Below are 22,448 nucleotides of genomic sequence, written 5' to 3'. Positions count from 1 at the left end.
GCCTCTTTAGGGGCTTGCAATGACTTTAGGGAGTTGAGGCCCTCACAAGGCTGCTTTATTAAATACCTTAATACAGATGTATATATACTATATGTACATTTAAAGTTTAGTGGGCCTCTTTAGGGGCTTGCAATGACTTTAGGGAGTTGAGGCCCTCACAAGGCTGCTTTATTAAATACCTTAATACAGATGTATATATACTATATGTACATTTAAAGTTTAGTGGGCCTCTTTAGGGGCTTGCAATGACTTTAGGGAGTTGAGGCCCTCACAAGGCTGCTTTATTAAATACCTTAATACAGATGTATATATACTATATGCACATTTAAAGTTTAGTGGGCCTCTTTAGGGGCTTGCAATGACTTTAGGGAGTTGAGGCCCTCACAAGGCTGCTTTATTAAATACCTTAATACAGATGTATATATACTATATGTACATTTAAAGTTTAGTGGGCCTCTTTAGGGGCTTGCAATGACTTTAGGGAGTTGAGGCCCTCACAAGGCTGCTTTATTAAATACCTTAATACAGATGTATATATACTATATGTACATTTAAAGTTTAGTGGGCCTCTTTAGGGGCTTGCAATGACTTTAGGGGGTTGAGGCCCTCATAAGGCTGCTTTATTAAATACCTTAATACAGATGTATATATACTATATGCACATTTAAAGTTTAGTGGGCCTCTTTAGGGGCTTGCAATGACTTTAGGGAGTTGAGGCCCTCACAAGGCTGCTTTATTAAATACCTTAATACAGATGTATATATACTATATGTACATTTAAAGTTTAGTGGGCCTCTTTAGGGGCTTGCAATGACTTTAGGGAGTTGAGGCCCTCACAAGGCTGCTTTATTAAATACCTTAATACAGATGTATATATACTATATGTACATTTAAAGTTTAGTGGGCCTCTTTAGGGGCTTGCAATGACTTTAGGGAGTTGAGGCCCTCACAAGGCTGCTTTATTAAATACCTTAATACAGATGTATATATACTATATGTACATTTAAAGTTTAGTGGGCCTCTTTAGGGGCTTGCAATGACTTTAGGGAGTTGAGGCCCTCACAAGGCTGCTTTATTAAATACCTTAATACAGATGTATATATACTATATGTACATTTAAAGTTTAGTGGGCCTCTTTAGGGGCTTGCAATGACTTTAGGGGCTGAGGTGTTTATAAGATGTGCCCTCAAACGGTATATTTGGTGTCTGGTTGGGGTTTGTGGGCCCCGTGGGGGTTTAGGTGACTCAAGTTGCTTGTGGTTTGGTAGTGGTTTGGATTTTTAGGGGGGGGGATGGGAAGGAAATTTTGCAACCCATAGTGGTGGCTTATCGACTCTTCTGGTTTAGGGGTTTAACAGGAGAAAAAGTCGTGAAAGCGTCACTATGGGGGGGTAGGGGGGGTTTAGCGGCAAAATTCCTGATTTTAGAAAAAATTTACGGTGGAGGACCCCGGGGGAAAAGGGTAGAGTAGTGGATGAAGAGGGACAAGGGTGATATGTCCGTCGAGCATTCATAGGCACGTTCAACTTACAAGGATGGGGTCCCCCGAATAGCTTGCACCATATGACCAACCCGGATAATGTGCCATTCTTCCACTCTGGGATGTTGGTGAACGACCTCCCCCAAAAAAAAAGTGAATGTATTTACGGTCACCAGGGTTCATACCAAGGTCCGTGGAGGCCTGAGCACATAGGCCACTTAAGCCTTTTAAAGAGCAAGTTCTGTGTCGCCGAAGTTATGTCCATAGATTCCGTGCCACCAGATCCCACTTGAAAAGTGAGGGGGGCCACTCTTATTTCTTGGTCACAGACAGACAAGAGTAACCTAGCGTCTAAACCACCGGGGCCTCCTTGTAAGATTGTTCGAGTGTACTGACTGCCATGAGGATTAAGGTTAGCTGTTGGACGGGTAAATTCATGCTGAATTTCTTTGTCAGTGTACTGACAATTTCTTTGTTAGTGAGGTTACGTAGAATGTGGAATTCCCAGGAATTTTATCGGGATTATTCGTGTACTTAAAGACGACAACAGGTTCGACTTCTGTTAGGTCTTTAATTCATGTATAATAAATGGTTCTTTCTAGGCTGTTACTCTACATTAGTTGAGTTATTCTACTGTGATACACTAGCATCCTGTGTCTTGGGCAAATTAGGTTATTTAATTATTATGTCTCGACACGATGTATATGCTTGGGATTTTCTTAAATATGACGTGTCTTCATTTGTTTATCACGAATAGTTAGTTGATCTTATATGCATGATTACAGTAAATGAATGTACAATTATACATAGTATGGGGAAATTACATGACTTATATAGTTGATCTTATATGCATGTGGCAAATAGATGAATGCACTATTATACATAGTATGCATAATAAACAAGCATTCATATATAGTTGTTCTTATATGCATGGGGCTAACAAATTAATGCACGATGTACATAGAGTAAAAATTAGTGGGCGTGGGAATATTGTTGGGTTATGGCGGTTCTGACAACTGCCTCATTAAATCAGGATGTAATTTAAATAGAATGCTGGCTTTGGGGGTCAGTTGTGGGGGTTTAATTCCCCTCGTCCTGAAGCCCCGGGAGAATTTTAGTTCTCAATCTCTGGTTTACAAGACCAGTGCTTTGGGTTTAAGCTACCGGGGCAGCTTTCACTTGGATTTGCGCCAAGAATACTGGAGCCTAAGACCAGGGGATAACTGTTTTCCTTTAAAAGCGGTGGGTGGTTTATCTAGTTGGGTGTAAGGCCTTGCAGGGGCTCTTTATTAGATGTTGGGGGGGATATATTTATAATGTACTTAAGGCTTTAAGTTTAGTGGGCCTCTTTAGGGCCTAGTAAAGGCTTACGGTAACCGAGGCCCGGACAAGGCCCCTTTATTAGATGCTGGGGGGATATATTTATAATGTGTCCCAGACCTTAAAGTTTAGTGGGCCTCTTTAGGGCCTAGTAAAGGCTTACGGTAACCGAGGCCCCTTTATTAAAAGGGGATGCATTTATAATGTATCCCAGGCCTTAAAGTTTAGTGGGCCTCGTAAAGGCTTACGGTAACCGAGGCCCGGACAAGGCCCCTTTATTAGATGCTGGGAGGGATATATTTATAATGTGTTCCAGACCTTAAAGTTTAGTGGGCCTCTTTAGGGCCTAGTGAAGGCTCACGGTAACCGAGGCCCGGACAAGACCCCTTTATTAGATGCTGGGAGGGATATATTTATAATGTGTCCCAGACCTTAAAGTTTAGTGGGCCTCTTTAGGGCCTAGTAAAGGCTTACGGTAACCGAGGCCCGGACAAGACCCCTTTATTAGATGCTGGGAGGGATATATTTATAATGTGTCCCAGACCTTAAAGTTTAGTGGGCCTCTTTAGGGCCTAGTGAAGGCTCACGGTAACCGGGCCCGGACAAGACCTCTTTATTAGATGCTGGGAGGGATATATTTATAATGTGTCCCAGGCCTTAAAGTTTAGTGGGCCTCTTTAGGGCCTAGTGAAGGCTCACGGTAACCGGGCCCGGACAAGACCTCTTTATTAGATGCTGGGAGGGATATATTTATAATGTGTCCCAGGCCTTAAAGTTTAGTGGGCCTCTTTAGGGCCTAGTGAAGGCTCACGGTAACCGAGGCCCGGACAAGGCCCCTTTATTAGATGCTGGGAGGGATATATTTATAATGTGTCCCAGACCTTAAAGTTTAGTGGGCCTCTTTAGGGCCTAGTAAAGGCTTACGGTAACCGAGGCCCGGACAAGACCCCTTTATTAGATGCTGGGAGGGATATATTTATAATGTGTCCCAGACCTTAAAGTTTAGTGGGCCTCTTTAGGGCCTAGTGAAGGCTCACGGTAACCGGGCCCGGACAAGACCTCTTTATTAGATGCTGGGAGGGATATATTTATAATGTGTCCCAGGCCTTAAAGTTTAGTGGGCCTCTTTAGGGCCTAGTGAAGGCTCACGGTAACCGGGCCCGGACAAGACCTCTTTATTAGATGCTGGGAGGGATATATTTATAATGTGTCCCAGGCCTTAAAGTTTAGTGGGCCTCTTTAGGGCCTAGTGAAGGCTCACGGTAACCGAGGCCCGGACAAGACCCTTTTATTAGATGCTGGGAGGGATATATTTATAATGTGTCCCAGACCTTAAAGTTTAGTGGGCCTCTTTAGGGCCTAGTAAAGGCTTACGGTAACCGAGGCCCCTTTATTAAAAGGGGATGCATTTATAATGTATCCCAGGCCTTAAAGTTTAGTGGGCCTCTTTAGGGCCTAGTAAAGGCTTACGGTAACCGAGGCCCGGACAAGGCCCCTTTATTAGATGCTGGGGGGGGATATATTTATAATGTGTCCCAGACCTTAAAGTTTAGTGGGCCTCTTTAGGGCCTAGTAAAGGCTTACGGTAACCGAGGCCCGGACAAGGCCCCTTTATTAGATGCTGGGGGGGGATATATTTATAATGTGTCCCAGACCTTAAAGTTTAGTGGGCCTCTTTAGGGCCTAGTAAAGGCTTACGGTAACCGAGGCCCGGACAAGGCCCCTTTATTAGATGCTGGGGGGGGATATATTTATAATGTGTCCCAGACCTTAAAGTTTAGTGGGCCTCTTTAGGGCCTAGTAAAGGCTTACGGTAACCGAGGCCCGGACAAGGCCCCTTTATTAGATGCTGGGGGGGATATATTTATAATGTGTCCCAGACCTTAAAGTTTAGTGGGCCTCTTTAGGGCCTAGTAAAGGCTTACGGTAACCGAGGCCCCTTTATTAAAAGGGGATGCATTTATAATGTATCCCAGGCCTTAAAGTTTAGTGGGCCTCTTTAGGGCCTAGTAAAGGCTTACGGTAACCGAGGCCCGGACAAGGCCCCTTTATTAGATGCTGGGAGGGATATATTTATAATGTGTTCCAGACCTTAAAGTTTAGTGGGCCTCTTTAGGGCCTAGTGAAGGCTCACGGTAACCGAGGCCCGGACAAGGCCCCTTTATTAGATGTTGGGAGGGATATATTTATAATGTATCCCAGGCCTTAAAGTTTAGTGGGCCTAGTAAAGGCTTACGGTAACCGGGGCCCCTTTATTAAAAGGGAGTACATTTATAATGTATCCCAGGCTTTAAGTTTAGTGGGCCCCTCTAGGGCCTAGTAAAGGCTTACGGTAACCGAGGCCCCCCTTTATTAAAAGGGAGTATATTTATAATGTATCCCAGGCTTTAAGTTTAGTGGGCCTCGAGACGGCTTTAGACGATCGGGGCCGGGGGGGGGTTAAGATGGGCTAGGTTTAAGGTTGGGGGATCTTGAGGGCCTCGAGACGGCTTTAGACGATCGGGGCCGGGGGGGGTTAAGATGGGCTAGGTTTAAGGTTGGGGGATCTTGAGGGCCTCGAGACGGCTTTAGACGATCGGGGCCGGGGGGGTTAAGATGGGCTAGGTTTAAGGTTGGGGGATCTTGAGGGCCTCGAGACGGCTTTAGACGATCGGGGCCGGGGGGGATTAAGATGGGCTAGGTTGGGGGATCTTGAGGGCCTCGAGACGGCTTTAGACGATCGGGGCCGGGGGGGATTAAGATGGGCTAGGTTTAAGGTTGGGGGATCTTGAGGGCCTCGAGACGGCTTTAGACGATCGGGGCCGAGGGGGATTAAGATGGGCTAGGTTTAAGGTTGGGGGATCTTGAGGGCCTCGAGACGGCTTTAGACGATCGGGGCCGAGGGGGATTAAGATGGGCTAGGTTTAAGGTTGGGGGATCTTGAGGGCCTCGAGACGGCTTTAGACGGCCGGGGGGGGGATTAAGATGGGCTAGGTTTAAGGTTGGGGGGGGATGGGAAGGAAATTTTGCAACCCATAGTGGTGGCTTATCGACTCTTCTGGTTTAGGGGTTTAACAGGAGAAAAAGTCGTGAAAGCGTCACTATGGGGGGGTAGGGGGGGTTTAGCGGCAAAATTCCTGATTTTAGAAAAAATTTACGGTGGAGGACCCCGGGGGAAAAGGGTAGAGTAGTGGATGAAGAGGGACAAGGGTGATATGTCCGTCGAGCATTCATAGGCACGTTCAACTTACAAGGATGGGGTCCCCCGAATAGCTTGCACCATATGACCAACCCGGATAATGTGCCATTCTTCCACTCTGGGATGTTGGTGAACGACCTCCCCCAAAAAAAAAGTGAATGTATTTACGGTCACCAGGGTTCATACCAAGGTCCGTGGAGGCCTGAGCACATAGGCCACTTAAGCCTTTTAAAGAGCAAGTTCTGTGTCGCCGAAGTTATGTCCATAGATTCCGTGCCACCAGATCCCACTTGAAAAGTGAGGGGGGCCACTCTTATTTCTTGGTCACAGACAGACAAGAGTAACCTAGCGTCTAAACCACCGGGGCCTCCTTGTAAGATTGTTCGAGTGTACTGACTGCCATGAGGATTAAGGTTAGCTGTTGGACGGGTAAATTCATGCTGAATTTCTTTGTCAGTGTACTGACAATTTCTTTGTTAGTGAGGTTACGTAGAATGTGGAATTCCCAGGAATTTTATCGGGATTATTCGTGTACTTAAAGACGACAACAGGTTCGACTTCTGTTAGGTCTTTAATTCATGTATAATAAATGGTTCTTTCTAGGCTGTTACTCTACATTAGTTGAGTTATTCTACTGTGATACACTAGCATCCTGTGTCTTGGGCAAATTAGGTTATTTAATTATTATGTCTCGACACGATGTATATGCTTGGGATTTTCTTAAATATGACGTGTCTTCATTTGTTTATCACGAATAGTTAGTTGATCTTATATGCATGATTACAGTAAATGAATGTACAATTATACATAGTATGGGGAAATTACATGACTTATATAGTTGATCTTATATGCATGTGGCAAATAGATGAATGCACTATTATACATAGTATGCATAATAAACAAGCATTCATATATAGTTGTTCTTATATGCATGGGGCTAACAAATTAATGCACGATGTACATAGAGTAAAAATTAGTGGGCGTGGGAATATTGTTGGGTTATGGCGGTTCTGACAACTGCCAGGGTTAACTATTAAGGAGTTTGTTTTCTAAAAGGCCCGTAGTTGGGAGTAGAAGGACAAAGATAAAAAAATAAAGTGCGGAGGAGACTTGGCCGATTATAATGAACGGGTCTTCTACTGGCTGACCCCCGATTCATGTGAGGACTAGGGCGTTGGCAGTAAATGACCAAAAAAATAGTTTGGTAAGGGGACGAAATATAAGACTTCGTTGTTTAGAGGTGTGGATAATTGGCAGAATTACCAGGATAGCGATTGAGAGGACTAGAGCTAAGACGCCTCCGAGCTTGTTTGGAATTGATCGGAGAATGGCGTAGGCAAATAGGAAATATCACTCTGGTTTAATGTGGGGTGGGGTGACCAGGGGGTTAGCAGGGATAAAGTTGTCTGGGTCGCCCAACAAGTTGGGTGAGAATGTTGAGAGGGCAGTTAGAAGGGTGAGTATAACAGTAAAGCCGAAAATGTCTTTAAAAGAGTAATAAGAATGAAAGGGGATTTTGTCCGGATCAGAATTCAAGCCTGTGGGGTTGGATGATCCTGTCTGATGAAGGAACAGGAGGTGGATGATGCTAGCGCCTGCAATTGCAAATGGGAGGATAAAATGGAAGGTGAAGAACCGGGTTAGGGTGGCGTTGTCGACTGAGAACCCACCTCAGATCCACTGGACTAGTTCGGTGCCAACATATGGGGCGGCTGAGAGTAAATTTGTAATAACAGTAGCGCCTCAAAAGGATATTTGGCCCCATGGGAGAACATAGCCTACAAAGGCTGTGGCTATAGTGAGGAATAAAAGGATGACCCCAATGTTTCATGTCTCTTTGAACAGGAAAGAGCCGTAGTACATTCCGCGTCCGATGTGGAAGTAGATGCAAATAAAGAAGAAAGATGCTCCATTAGCATGAATATTGCGTAAAAGTCATCCGTTGTTAACATCTCGGCAGATATGGGCGACGGAGGAGAAGGCGAGGGAAGTGTCTGCGGTGTAGTGTATAGCTAAGAAGAGGCCTGTAGCGATTTGTGTAATTAAGCAGATGCCTAGTAAGGACCCGAAGTTTCACCATGAGGATAGGTTAACTGGGGCGGGGAGGTCAATGAAGGAGCCATTGACAATTTTTAAAAGGGGGTGGGATTTGCGAATAGGTGGGGCCATTAAGTTTTCGTAGTTGAACTACAACAACAGTTTTTCAGGTTGTTAGTCTGGGTTAAACCCCCAGCGGAAATAATGAATTTGTACGAGTTAGGGTTGGTCTTGGGTTTACTAGGGGTGGCTTCAAATCCGTCTCCTTTTTATGCGGCACTTGGCTTGGTTGGTGCTGCCGGTTTTGGGTGTGTGATTCTTGCGGGTAGCGCATCTTTTTTGTCTTTAGTATTGTTTTTAGTTTACTTAGGGGGAATAATAGTAGTTTTTGCTTACTCAGCGGCGCTGGTTGCCGAGCCTTACCCGGAAGCGTGAGGTAGCTCAGGGGTATTAATGTACGGCTTATTTTATGGAGTTCTTTTAGGAATTTGATACTGGGTAGGTGGGATGGAATCATCTGCCTATTCTCTCAAGGGGGGGGTATTAATGAGTGATTGAGTGGGGGGATCAGTTCTATTTTCTAGCGGGGGCTTAATATTGTTAGGTGTTGGGTGGTCTTTGTTGTTAACATTGTTTGTAGTATTGGAAGTTGTTCGGGGCCATTATAGTGGAGTCTTACGAGCTGTATAAAGATTAAGCAGGAAAAGACAGAGGTAATGAAGATAGATAAATAGGCTTTAATCAAGCCTTGTTTTAAATCTTGAGATTTATAAATGCCGGGCAGTTGAATATTGGCTAAACCTTTAGGGCCAATTTTTTCTAGTCAAATGGTGTCGATTAAGTGGGTGGTGGTGTTTGAGCTGATGTTAAGGGTTGCGGAGGGGAGAAGTCGGTGAGTTACGAAGGGGTAGAAGGATGTGTCAAGTGCCTTCATTGCATGTTTACTTGGGGTCTTGGTCCAGGATATTTTTGCTGCGTCAAGGGCCACTAGGAGGCCTAGGAGTGTAACTAGGATGGCTGAAAATTTTGCTAAGGGCGGCAGAGATAGGATCGGGGTATTTTGGGGGGGTATAAAATTAAATAGCGCAAGCCCTGCAATGACGCTGCCGACGGCCAGTCGTTTAATAGGGTTTAGGATAAGTTTGTTGTTTTCATTAAAAGGTGGTAGGGTTGGGTGTCGGGGGCTACCCATGGAAGCAAAATAAATTACACGTAGGCTGTAGACAGCTGTGAATGATGTGGCAATTAGAGTGAGGGCGGTTGCTCAGGCGTTGGTGATAGAGGAGTTTAAGGTTTCGATAATGGCGTCCTTTGAGAAAAAGCCGGCTAAGTAAGGTGTACCCATAAGGGCTAAGCTGCCGATAGAGATACAGGTTATAGTAACAGGAATTGAGTTTTGTAGACCGCCTATCTTACGGATATCTTGTTCGTCATTAAGGTTATGAATAATTGAGCCTGAGCAGAGGAATAGCATGGCTTTGAAGAAGGCGTGGGTGCAAATGTGAAAAAATGCTAAGAAGGGAAAGTTTAAGCCAATGGCTACTATTATAAGACCAAGTTGGCTTGATGTGGAAAAAGCCACAATTTTTTTAATATCATTTTGGGTGAGGGCACATGTAGCGGCGAATGCGGTTGAGATTGCACCTAGACAAAGACAGGTGGTAAGGGCTGTTTGATTATGTTCGAGAACGGGGTGGAGGCGAATTATGAGGAAAATGCCAGCCACGACTATGGTGCTGGAGTGTAAAAGAGCGGAGACAGGTGTTGGGCCTTCCATGGCGGAGGCTAGCCACGGGTGTAGGCCAAATTGAGCTGATTTGCTTGCGGCTGCAATAATTAGGGCTAAAAGTGGTGGGGTGGGGATGTCTATAGAAAAGAGGAGTTGAAATGCCAGTGAGTCATAGGTGGTTATGAATCAAAAGGTGGCAAAGAGGAAGCCGATGTCTCCAATGCGGTTGTAGAGGATTGCTTGGACTGCAGCCGCCCCGGCGCTGCTTCGAGTAAAGTATCAGCCGATGAGAAGAAAAGATATAATGCCCACGCCTTCTCACCCGATGAATAAGACAAATAAATTACCAGCAGAGACCAAAAGAATCATTGCTAGCAAGAAAACTAGTAGGTACTTAAAAAATAGCTGGATCTTAGGATCAGCGTGCATATATCAGATTGAGTACTCAATGATGCTTCAGGCGACAAAGAGGGCAATTGGTGAAAATGTAATAGAATAGAAATCAAACTGGAGGGACAAGCTAAGGTTAGTGGAGGCGGGTAGTAGTCAGGTTCAGGAGATTAGAATTGACTCTGGACCTTGGGCTGTAAAAATTATAAGTGGAACTAGGGAAATAAAAAAGGCGGTTTTGACTGCGTTTTTTGTATTATAATTGAAAAGGGGGGAGTTGGTGTTTATCAAGGGCAAGAGAAGGGCGACAAGAGTGAGGATGAGGCAGGCGGGTAAGATAACAAGATAATTAATGGCCTCGGCTTGATTTTGCTTCAAGTAAAAGCGCGGGCTTGCCCCGGAGTCGAACCGGGGTAATAATTAATTAGCAGTTCTCATTATGCCGCACAAGTCCGGTGAACAGGGGGGTTTAGCCCCCATTTCTAGAGTCACAGACTAGGGTTTTGATAAACTATGTTCACTTAAAATATGAGGTCGGGCTTGAGGATGAGAATTAATATTGGGATAATATGGAGGGCGAGGAGGGTGTGTTCGCGGGTTATTGTCGGGGGGAGGGTCTTTAGGTGAGTTGGCAGGTGTTCTCGTTGTGAAGATCAAAAAAGGTAAAGAGAATAGATAGTTGTAAATATAATGCTGAGGGCTGCCAAGAGTATAGATGTTGGGGCCCAGTTGAACGTAGAGAGAAGGATAAGTAGTTCTCCCATGAAGTTGGTGGATGGGGGGAGGGCCATGTTAAGTATAGTACAAATGAGTCATCAGGCTGCCGCTAATGGGAGAATAATTTGGCTTCCTTGAAGGAGGATCATAGTACGGCTACTTGTTCGTTCATACAGCGTATTAGCTAAGCAGAAAAGAGCGGAGGAGATAAGACCGTGGGAAATTATGAGAAGTATGGCTCCTGGAACACTTCAGTGAGACTTAATCACTGAGGCGGCGATTACGAGCCCCATGTGACTTACGGATGAGAAAGCGATCAGAGATTTTAGGTCCGTTTGGCGGGAGCAGAGAAGAGCTGAAGCAACTACGCCGCATATGGCAAAAATGATTAAAGGAGAGGCTAACGGGTACAAGGACTCGTGGATAATGGTGGAGGTTCGTAAGATGCCGTAACCGCCTAGTTTTAGAAGGGTACCGGCTAGAATTATGGAGCCGGCGATTGGGGCCTCTACGTGTGCTTTGGGTAGTCAAAGGTGTAATCCGTATAGGGGTATTTTTACTAAGAAAGCAGTAGAGCAGGCAATTCATCAGAGGGTAGGGCAGAACAATAGGTTTTGTTCGGCATTTGTGAAGCTTAGAGCTGGAAAGGAGAGGGTTCCGTGTGTTTCATGAAAGTAAAGGAGGGCTGTTAGAAGTATAAGTGAGCCCGCGAGGGTATAGAAGAGTATATAAACGCCGGCTAAAATACGCTCTTTTTGGGCACCTCAGCGTGTAATAACAATAAGAGTGGGGATTATGGTAGATTCAAATAAAACAAAAAATAATATCATGTTACTGGCTAAAAATGCGAGGGCAGTTGTTGCTTGCAGGAACAGAATAGAAAAAATATACGAGCGTTGTCGTGATGCAGGTTCTTTTGAAATTTTGCTTTGACTAGCTAAGAGGGTGAGCGGGGTTAGTCAGTAGGTTAAAATTAATAGGGGGGCTGAGATTTCGTCAATTATGAAGAAGGAGTTGGGTGGGAGGAAATTATGCGGGGATAACCATGAGAGTGAGATTAAGGCAGTTACAAAGGTTTGGGTAATTATGATTTCTCAGAGGCGCTTTGTTGGGGATAGTCAAACGGTTGCGGTTAGAATCGCAAGTGGGAAAATAATAGTTAACATTGGAGGAGGTTTAGTGTGTTTAAGTTGTCTGAGCCGTGAGCCCGTGCTGTAGCAATTATAAGTGCTAGACCAAGGCCTGCTTCGCAGGCCGATATTGTGAGGGAAATAATGGGCAGTATTATAGGGGCTGCAAATACCAGATAGGATGCCCATAGGGCAAGTCCTAGAAAAAGGGCTAGCATTATACTCTCTAAGCAGAGGAGGGCAGATAACAAGTGTGTGCGGTGGAATGAGAGGCCAAGGGCGCCAAGGAAAAACATTGAAATTAAAAGCCAGAGATGGGGGTTTAACATGAAGAAGCTATGGGGTTTTACCATAATCTGCTGAGTCGAAATCAGCTGTCTTGTTAGACTAGCGTCTTACTCAGCTCATTCTAGGCCCCCCTGGATTCACTCATAAATGAATCCAAGGGTGAGTAGGAGAAGGATGGTTGTTGCTCATAAGATTGTGGTTATAGGGGTGGGGAGTTGAGATGCCCACGGGGAGGGTAAGAGGAGGGCGATTTCTAGGTCAAATAAGAGGAAGAGGATAGCCACAAGAAAAAATCGTATGGAATAAGGGAGGCGGGCTGACCCCAAGGGGTCAAAGCCGCATTCGTACGGAGATAGTTTTTCAGTGTTTGGGCTCATTAGTGGAAGTCAGAAGCTGACTAAGGCAAGGATTATTACAATTAAAAGAGTAATGCAAATATAAATGATCACTATCTTCTCCCAGGGTTTTACTGAGTTTTAGTAATTGGAAGTCACTTGTTTTTAGTAAACTAAGAAGATATGAGCCTCACCAGTAGATTGAGACATATAAGAACAGTCACACGACGTCTACGAAGTGCCAGTATCATGCGGCTGCTTCAAATCCGAAGTGGTGGTGATTAGTAAAGTGGTACATTATCTGGCGTAGGAGGCAGGTGACCAGGAAGAGGGAGCCGATGATTACATGAAGTCCGTGGAACCCGGTGGCGACGAAGAAGGTTGATCCGTAAACGCCGTCTGCAATAGTGAAGGGTGCTTCGTAATATTCTATGGCTTGCAGGGCTGTGAAGTAAAGGCCCAATATAACTGTTAAGGCTAAAGCTTGGGACGTTCCTTTGCGGTCGCCTTGCATAAGGCTGTGGTGGGCTCATGTAACCGAGACCCCTGATGCTAAAAGGACAGCTGTGTTTAAAAGAGGAACTTCAAATGGGTTGAGGGGGGAGATTCCGGTTGGAGGTCAGGATTCACCAATTTCGTGAGTGGGGGCTAGACTAGCATTGTAAAAAGCTCAGAAGAACCCGAGGAAGAAGAAAACTTCAGATGTGATAAAAAGGATTATTCCGTATCGCAGGCCTTTTTGTACGGGTGGGGTGTGGTGTCCTTGGAAGGTTCCTTCTCGGACGATGTCGCGTCATCACTGGAATATGGTTAGTAGTGTAAGGGTGAGGCCTAAGGCGAGGACTAGGGTGGAATTGAAGTGGAATCAAAGAGCTAGGCCGGATGTCAAAAGGAATGCTGCGGCTGCGCCTGTTAGGGGTCAGGGGCTGGGGTCTACTATGTGAAAAGCATGTGTTTGGTGAGCCATTATGTGTTCTCTTGGAGATAGAGGCTGAGGAGTAATACAAAGACGTAGGCTTGAATTATTGCAACGGCAATCTCTAGAACGGTGAGTAAGATAAGAACTAAGAAGGTAAGAATTGAGGTAAAAGGGGATGCAGATGTCAGAAACAGGGTTGCTGTTGAGATTAGTTGAATTAATAGGTGGCCTGCTGTCAGGTTTGCTGTTAGACGAACGCCAAGGGCCAGGGGGCGAATAAATAGGCTGATTGTTTCGATAATAATTAGGATGGGAATAAGGGCAGTGGGGGCCCCTTCTGGTAAAAGGTGGCCAATAGAGGTTGAAAATTGATTTCGCAGGCCAATCAGGACAGTGGCTAGCCAAAGGGGGATAGCGAAGCCAAGATTTAGGGACAGCTGGGTTGTTGGGGTAAATGTATACGGTAAAAGGCCGAGAAGGTTTAATCCTATTAGGAGTATTATTAAGGAGGTGAGTAAGAGTGCTCAAGTGTGGCCCTTAGGGCTGAGGGGTAAAGCAATTTGTTTAATAAAAGAATCAGAAAATCAGGTTTGGAGGGCTATAAAGCGGCTATTTACTCAACGGTTGTTTGGGGTCAATATGAAAAATAGAGGAGCTGCTATTGAAATAAAAATAAGGGGTAAACCAAGTAGAAGGGGAGAGGCGAATTGGTCAAATAGTGTTATGGTCATGGTCAGGTTCATGATGAGTGGGTTAATTTAAATTGTTTGTTGGCCGGGTTATTAGGTGTCTGGCTTTTTGAGGTTTTAAGGAGAGAGACAAGGATAAGAATTACCCAAGAGGCTACAAAGATAGAGAATCAGGGGGAGGGGTTTAGCTGTGGCATTCACTAAGGGTGGTTGGTGGTCACCTTTCTGCAGCTTAAAAGGCTGCTGCTGTCCTATAGCTTCTTAGTGAGGCGGAAAGAGAAGATGATCAGCTCATAAAATGTTTTATTGGAAGGGACTCAATTACAATTGGCATGAAGCTGTGGTTGGCGCCGCAGATTTCGGAACACTGACCGTAGTAAACCCCTGACTGAGGGATGAGAAATGATGTTTGGTTAAGTCGGCCTGGAATGGCGTCTGTTTTTACTCCTAGCGACGGGATGGCTCATGAGTGCAAGACGTCCTCTGCTGTTACAAGGGCTCGGATGGCTGCCCCTGTTGGGGTTACAATACGATTATCGACTTCTAATAGACGGAATTGACCTGGCAAAAGGTCTTTAGTGGGGACTATATAGGAGTCAAAGTTGGTATCATGAAAGTCGGAGTATTCGTAGCTTCAATATCACTGGTGGCCGATGGCTTTGATAGTTAAATCTGGGTCACTGATCTCGTCTATTAGATATAAAATGCGTAAAGAGGGAAGGGCAATTACGATAAGGATAACTGCTGGTATAACGGTTCAAACTATTTCGATTTCTTGGGCATCGATTGTATTTGTATTAGATAGTTTTGTGCTTATCAGGGTTGAAATGATATAAAGTACTATAGCGCTAATAAGGAACACCGCTATTAGAGCGTGGTCATGAAAGTGAAGAAGTTCTTCTATCACTGGTGAGGCTGCGTCTTGGAATCCTAGTTGGGTGGGGTATGCCATGAGAGGGGTAAAGGGGTTTAACCTATAATTCCCCCTTGACAAGGGGGTGTTATTTTAACTAACTCCTCAAAGAAGGTGACAGAGTGGCTATGTGTCTGGCTTGAAACCAGAAGATGGAGGTTCGACTCCTTCCTTTCTTGACTAATTTGGTTTGAGAGAATGTAGATTCTTCAAACGTGTGGTGTAGTGGGGGAAATCCGTAAGATCATTCAACATTTGTGTGCGCTTGTTCAGTGAACAGGAGTTCTCGTTTGGCTGAAAAAGCTTCTCAGATAATGAACATTATTATAATGACGCCAACCAGGGAAATGAGTGAGCCAATTGATGAGACGGCATTTCAAAGGGTATAAGCGTCTGGGTAGTCGGAGTATCGACGGGGCATGCCTGCAAGGCCGAGGAAGTGCTGTGGGAAAAATGTTAGGTTTACTCCTGTAAATATTACCCCAAAATGAGCTTTAGTTCAAGTTTTATGAAGAGTATAGCCTGTAAATAAGGGGAATCAGTGGACAAAGCCTGCTATAATAGCGAAAACCGCTCCTATGGACAAGACATAGTGGAAGTGAGCTACAACATAATATGTGTCATGTAGGACGATGTCGAGTGAAGAGTTGGCTAAGACAATGCCGGTCAGCCCTCCTACAGTAAACAGGAAAATAAAACCGAGGGCTCATAACATGGCCGCGTCTCACTTAATTACTCCGCCGTGTATTGTGGCCAGTCAGCTGAATACTTTAACCCCTGTTGGGATAGCAATAATTATGGTGGCTGATGTAAAATAGGCTCGAGTGTCAACATTTAAGTCTGTGGTAAACATATGGTGGGCTCAGACAATGAATCCTAAAAACCCGATAGACATTATTGCTCACACTATTCCCATATAGCCAAAAGGTTCTTTCTTGCTGGAGTAGTAGGACACTACGTGTGAAATGATGCCGAAGCCTGGAAGAATTAAGATATAGACCTCTGGGTGGCCGAAGAATCAGAATAAGTGTTGGTACAGGATGGGGTCACCTCCCCCGGCAGGGTCAAAGAATGTGGTGTTAAGGTTGCGGTCAGTTAGGAGCATAGTAATGCCTGCGGCGAGTACTGGGAGGGAAAGGAGAAGAAGAACAGCTGTGATTAGTACGGATCACACGAATAATGGAGTCTGGTATTGAGTTATCGATGGGGGCTTCATATTTAGGGTGGTGGTAATGAAGTTAATTGCCCCCAGAATAGAGGAAACACCGGCCAAATGCAGGGAGAAAATTGCAAGGTCGACGGATGGGCCGGCGTGGGCTAAGTTGCTGGCAAGAGGTGGGTACACGGTTCAGCCGGTTCCGACGCCCGCTTCAACGCCTGACGAGGCGAGGAGAAGCAAAAAGGAGGGGGGAAGAAGTCAAAAGCTTATATTATTTATTCGCGGGAAAGCCATATCAGGGGCTCCAATCATTAAGGGCACCAGTCAATTCCCGAATCCGCCAATTATAACAGGCATTACTATGAAAAAAATCATTACAAAGGCGTGGGCGGTGACAATTACGTTATAAATTTGATCATCACCAAGAAGGGAGCCGGGCTGACTCAGTTCAGCCCGAATAAGAAGACTCAGGGCAGTGCCGACCATGCCGGCTCAAGCACCGAACACGAGGTACAGGGTACCAATGTCTTTATGGTTAGTTGAAAACAATCATCGGGTTATCACAGGTAAAATGGCCGAGCGACAGGCGGTGGGTTGTAGCCCCAACGACAGAGGTTCAAACCCTCTTTTTACCAGGCTCTGGGGTGTTACACGTGGGGTTGCAAACCCCAAGAAGCAGACTAAGTTCTGCCGGGGCTTCTCCCGCTTTTTTCCCAACAGCGGGAGAAGTAGAATGAAGCTCGCTGGATAGAGTGCTTAGCTGTTAACTAATTTATTACGGGATCAAGGCCCGTCATTCTAGAAGACTTTATCTTAATTAAAGTATCTGAGTTGCATTCAGTTGATGTAGGGTAAAATCCTGCAAGTCTTACAGAAACTAGAGGATTCTAACCCCTGCTGGGGACTTTGAAGGCCCCTGGTCTACTTAGCCTAAGTTTCTAAATTATTAGTAGCAGCGTGGGGGTAAGGGGGAGGAGAATGAGGGTGAGGGAAATTAAGGGGGCTGCTGGTGTAAAGTTTAAGTGTGGTCAAGATGCGGTGGATGAGGAAGAGTTTGGGGCTAGGGTGAGGGCTGTAATGTACGCTAGACGTAAGTAAAAAAAGAGGCTAAGGAGGGTGGAGAGGAGAATAATTGTAGCGAATGCTGTTAGATTTTGTTTTACTAGTTCTTGGGCAATTAATCATTTTGGCATGAAACCTGAGAGGGGTGGTAGGCCGCTTAGTGACAATAGGGATAGTATTAGTAGGGCGGTTAAGGTTGGGGTCTTTGGTCAAGCTGAAGATAGGTCTGTAATTTTTTTTGAAGCTAGTGAAATTAGAATAAGAAATATAGTGGTAGTTATGATTAGGTAAATTCACAGGTTAAAAAGGGAGAGGTTGGGTGCGAATTTTATTACGGAGATTATTCAGCCGATATGGGCGATTGATGAAAAGGCTATGATTTTGCGTAACTGAGTTTGGTTAATGCCCCCCCAACCGCCAAGGATAGTAGAAAGAATGCCGCCAATTATTAGGAGGGTTAGGTTGGTGTTATTAGAAATTTGAAGAAGGAGGGCTATTGGGGCTAGTTTTTGTCATGTTGAGAGGATTAAGCCCGTTTGCAGGGTCAGGCCTTGGAGGACTTCTGGGAGTCACATGTGGAGGGGGGCTAGGCCAATTTTTATTGCTAGGGCAATAGTTATTGTGGTTGTTGCTAAAGGGTGTGATAGGTTGTTGATTGCCCACTCTCCTGTAAATCAGGCGTTTGTTGTACTAGAGAAGAGGACTGTGGCTGAGGCAGCGGCTTGAATAAGAAAGTATTTAGTGGCTGCTTCAATAGCTCGTGGGTGGGGAATTTTTGTTATTAGGGGAATAATGGCTAGTGTATTAATTTCTAAACCCACTCAGGCTAATATTCAGTGATTGCTTAATAGGGTTGTAACAGTTCCAGCAGCAAGGCTGATGATAATTACAAATTGGGCGTGGGGGTTAATTAGCAGAGGAGGGATTTTAACCAACATGTTCGGGGTATGGGCCCGAAAGCTTTTTTAGCTGACTTTACTAGAAAGTGGTAAAATGGAATTGCGGGGGGTTTTGATCTCCCAGGTGTAGGTTCGATTCCTACCTTTCTAAGGAAATAAGGGGGTTTGAACCCCTGTGTGCCTCCTTATCAAGGAGGTCCTTTGCTTTCAGGCATATTTCCGTTTATGTGGCGGGGGGAATAAAAATAAGGGTAATTGGGAGTGAGACGTGTCAAATAAGAAGGGCAAGGGTTAGGGGAAGAAATTTTTTTCACACTAGGTGCATTAGCTGGTCATATCGAAATCGTGGGTATGATGCTCGAATTCACAGGAAGACTATAGAGAGGATAGAAGCTTTGATTATAAGGGCAATCGGGGTGGTATTTGACCCGAAAAAAATTAAAGCTGAGAGGGTATTTATTATAAGAATATTGGCGTACTCAGCAAGAAAAAATAAAGCAAAAGGGCCCGCGGCATACTCTACATTAAAACCGGAGACTAGTTCTGACTCCCCCTCCGTAAGATCAAAAGGTGCTCGGTTGGTTTCGGCGAGTGATGAAACAAATCATATGGCGGCGAGGGGTCAGGCAGGGAGTAGTAGTCATAGGAATCGTTGGGCAGTGTTGAAATTTGGAAGGGTGAAGGTGCCGGAGAGAAGGACTGCGCATAGGAGAATGAGGGCCAGGGTGACTTCATATGAAATAGATTGGGCTACTGCTCGGAGGGCGCCAATCAAGGCGTATTTGGAATTTGAGGCCCACCCGGAGCCCAGAATAGAGTATACAGTGAGGCTGGAGAGGGCAAGGATAAATAAAACGCCTAGGTTGATGTTAGACAGAGGTAGTAGCATGGGTAGAGGTATTCAAATGATTATGGCAGTTACTAAGGCAAGGGTTGGGGCTAGGAGAAATAGGATTTGAGAAGCAGAAGAGGGGCGAACGGGTTCTTTAATAAAAAGTTTTAACCCATCTGCAATTGGCTGGAGGAGGCCCAGTGGGCCTACAATATTTGGGCCTTTGCGGTGTTGTATGTAACCTAGAACTTTTCGTTCAATTAAAGTGAGGAAGGCAACTGCTAATAGAATTGGGGCAATATATAGAATGGTGGAAAAAATGAAGGGGTTCAAGGGAGTTAGCGGGGGGATTTGAACCCCCAATTGCAAGGGTTTAGGTCTTGTGCATGGCCTGGTTGTGCTGCGGTAACTATTCCTTATTTTGGGGTGGTTGAGAGGCTGGGTTTAGATTGAGTGAGGGTCATAAATTAGGGCTACGGCTTGCTAGAAGTATTGGCCGTGTTCATTTGGTCCTTTCGTACTAAAATGAACTCTTTATAGATAGAAACTGACCTGGATTACTCCGGTCTGAACTCAGATCACGTAGGGTTTTAATCGTTGAACAAACGAACCGTTAGTAGCTGCTGCACCACTGGGGTACCCTGATCCAACATCGAGGTCGTAAACCCACCTGTCGATAGGGGCTCTTTAGGTAGATTGCGCTGTTATCCCCAGGGTAACATTGGTTCGTTGATCAATTGTATTGGGTCAATGGAAGTCAGGGTGCTGATGCTTAAAGTTGTAAATTTTGGCTAAGATGGGAAATCATTCAGCGTGGAGGTTGTATTATACTCCGTGGTCGCCCCAACCGAAAACTTGGGGACAGGATGCTTGACTCTAGGTTTGCATGTGCCTTTTGTTTTAAGCTCCATGGGGTCTTCTCGTCTTATATGTTTATTCCCGCTTCTTCACGGGAAGATTAATTTCACTGATTGGAAGCGGGAGACAGTGCAACCCTCGTGGTGCCTTTCATACTAGTCCTTATTTAAAGAACAAGTGATTACGCTACCTTCGCACGGTCAGAATACCGCGGCCGTTGAACAGAGTCACTGGGCAGGCTGGACCTCTTATATTTTCAAGAGGCGATGTTTTTGGTAAACAGGCGAGGTTGGTTTTTGCCGAGTTCCTTCCGCTTCTTTTAATCTTTCTTGTAGTGCTCTTGTGTTAGGTTAACATTGTATTGGGCAGGGTTTTCTTGTTATGTTGCTGTCTTAGTAACAGGGATGTTAATTATCAGTGGTGGGTCCATTTTGATTTACACTTGCACGGGAGAGAGGGGGTTTCCTCATGTTACTGATTTTAGCATAGTGTTTCTTATATTGTTATAAGATCACTCAATAGAAGGTGTGGGTTTTACGTGGTATACGGGATTAAAGATATTTTGTGATTAGGCTTTGACGCCATTTAAAAGGTGGCTGCTTTTAGGCCCACTTTGTCACGGGTTGGGTGGTGTATTACCCGGGGGTTGAGGCTGTATCCTATATCAAATAAGCTGTACCTTATTTGATTGGCTCTTAAGCATAAAGGGTACTAGATTATGTTGTTTTGGCTTAAGGTTGGACTTACATCCGTTTTTTGAGTAACCAGCTATCACTAAGTTCGATAGGTTTATCACCTCTACTCGAAGGTCTTCCCACTCTTTTGCCACAGAGACGGGTTAACTCTATCAGTTGCCTTGGAGTAGCTCACTTAGTTTCGGGGGGGCAGACTATAGTTCTCTTTGCTTGCTTGGACTTGCTAGATCATGATGCAAAAGGTACGAGGGGGAGTCTCTACTGTGTGAGGCTTTAATGTTCTTTCATTTCTATTTCATTGTTCCTTTGCAGTACTATTTATAGCTCTTAGAAGTTTTTCGATCGCCTGTACTAGATTGTTAGAATGTTTTAGTGGCGGTGGTTTAGTGTGGGGGTATCATAAGAAAAATTAGGGCTAAAATTTAGGCTCAAAGCAACCCGGGTTTCACAGGTGATTTCTTGGTGTAAGCAAGGGGTTTTGTATAAACTATGCTTTGTTCCAAGCACACCTTCCGGTATGCTTACCATGTTACGACTTACCTCTTCTTTTTATCTGTATTGGGTAATTAACTTTGTGTGTATTATTGAAGAGGGCGACGGGCGGTGTGTACATGCCCCTGTGCCTTGTTAAAGAGAACTCTCTGGTTTCTGCTTTACTGCTAAATCCGCCTTCTGACGGGATTTCATAAAAGTCTTCCGTGGTTTTCTGTATAAGAAAATGTAGCCCATCTCTGGCCACTTCATTTGCTGCACCTTGACCTGACGTTTTGGAGGGTTCCATTGTGCTCACTGTGGTGCGCTCATGCGGTGAGCTGACGACGGAGGTATACAGGCTGGTAGGCTAGAAGTGGTGAGGTTAAACGGGGATCATCGATTATAGGACAGGCTCCTCTAGGTGGATATGGGGCACCGTCAAGTCCTTTGGGTTTTAAGTTTGGGCTCGTAGTGCCCGGGCGAGGTGGGGTGTAAGTGAAAGGTTTACGGCTGAGCATAGTGAGGTATCTAATCTCAGTTTGTGTCTTAGCTGTCGTGAGTTCAAGTGGTTAGGGTTAGAGTAACTTTCGTTTCAGGGTTTCCAGGGGGCAGACTTATCACAGCCTAGCCGTGGTTTAACTCTAATGTAGGTATTGCTTTAATCACGCTTTACGCCGATGTTTATTGAGTTGGGCCCCGTGGTATAGCCGCGGCGGCTGGCACCAGGTTTGCCGGCCCTGTTTACTATAACTAAGTCTAGCTGGCGCTAATTTTTAATGTTAATCACTGCTGAGTACCCGTTGTGGGTGTGGCAAAGCTAGGTGTCTTGGGCGTGTTAATGTGCCTGATACCGGCTCCTATGTCCATAAGGATGAAAAGGGCGTTCTCACCGGGGTGCGGAGACTTGCATGTGTAAGTTTAGTAGTACCCAATAAAAAGGTTAGGACCAAGCCTGTGTGCCTAAAGAACTTTTTAGGGTTCATCTTAGCATTTTCAGTGCTATGCTTTATATAAGCTATTTGGGCAGAGGTTTTTACAATGACTTGAGGTCCTCACAAGGCTGCTTTATTAAATACCTTAATACAGATGTATATATACTATATGTACATTTAAAGTTTAGTGGGCCTCTTTAGGGGCTTGCAATGACTTTAGGGAGTTGAGGCCCTCACAAGGCTGCTTTATTAAATACCTTAATACAGATGTATATATACTATATGTACATTTAAAGTTTAGTGGGCCTCTTTAGGGGCTTGCAATGACTTTAGGGAGTTGAGGCCCTCACAAGGCTGCTTTATTAAATACCTTAATACAGATGTATATATACTATATGTACATTTAAAGTTT

General features: G+C 44.9%; 1 non-coding gene across 1 annotated transcript; it reads right to left on the bottom strand.

Annotated features, from left to right (window-relative positions):
- Positions 1-21,122: 21,122 nt before the first annotated feature.
- Positions 21,123-22,061, bottom strand: LOC146056015 (18S ribosomal RNA). The gene has a single exon (XR_014469055.1). It is a non-coding gene; the product is annotated as an 18S ribosomal RNA (ribosomal RNA).
- Positions 22,062-22,448: the final 387 nt, after the last annotated feature.

Source organism: Crinia signifera, unplaced genomic scaffold, assembly GCF_055691185.1.
Source record: "Crinia signifera unplaced genomic scaffold, ASM5569118v1 HAP2_SCAFFOLD_726, whole genome shotgun sequence".
Classification (NCBI taxonomy): Eukaryota; Metazoa; Chordata; class Amphibia; order Anura; family Myobatrachidae; genus Crinia; species Crinia signifera.
This window is presented reverse-complemented; position numbering and strand designations above follow the sequence as displayed.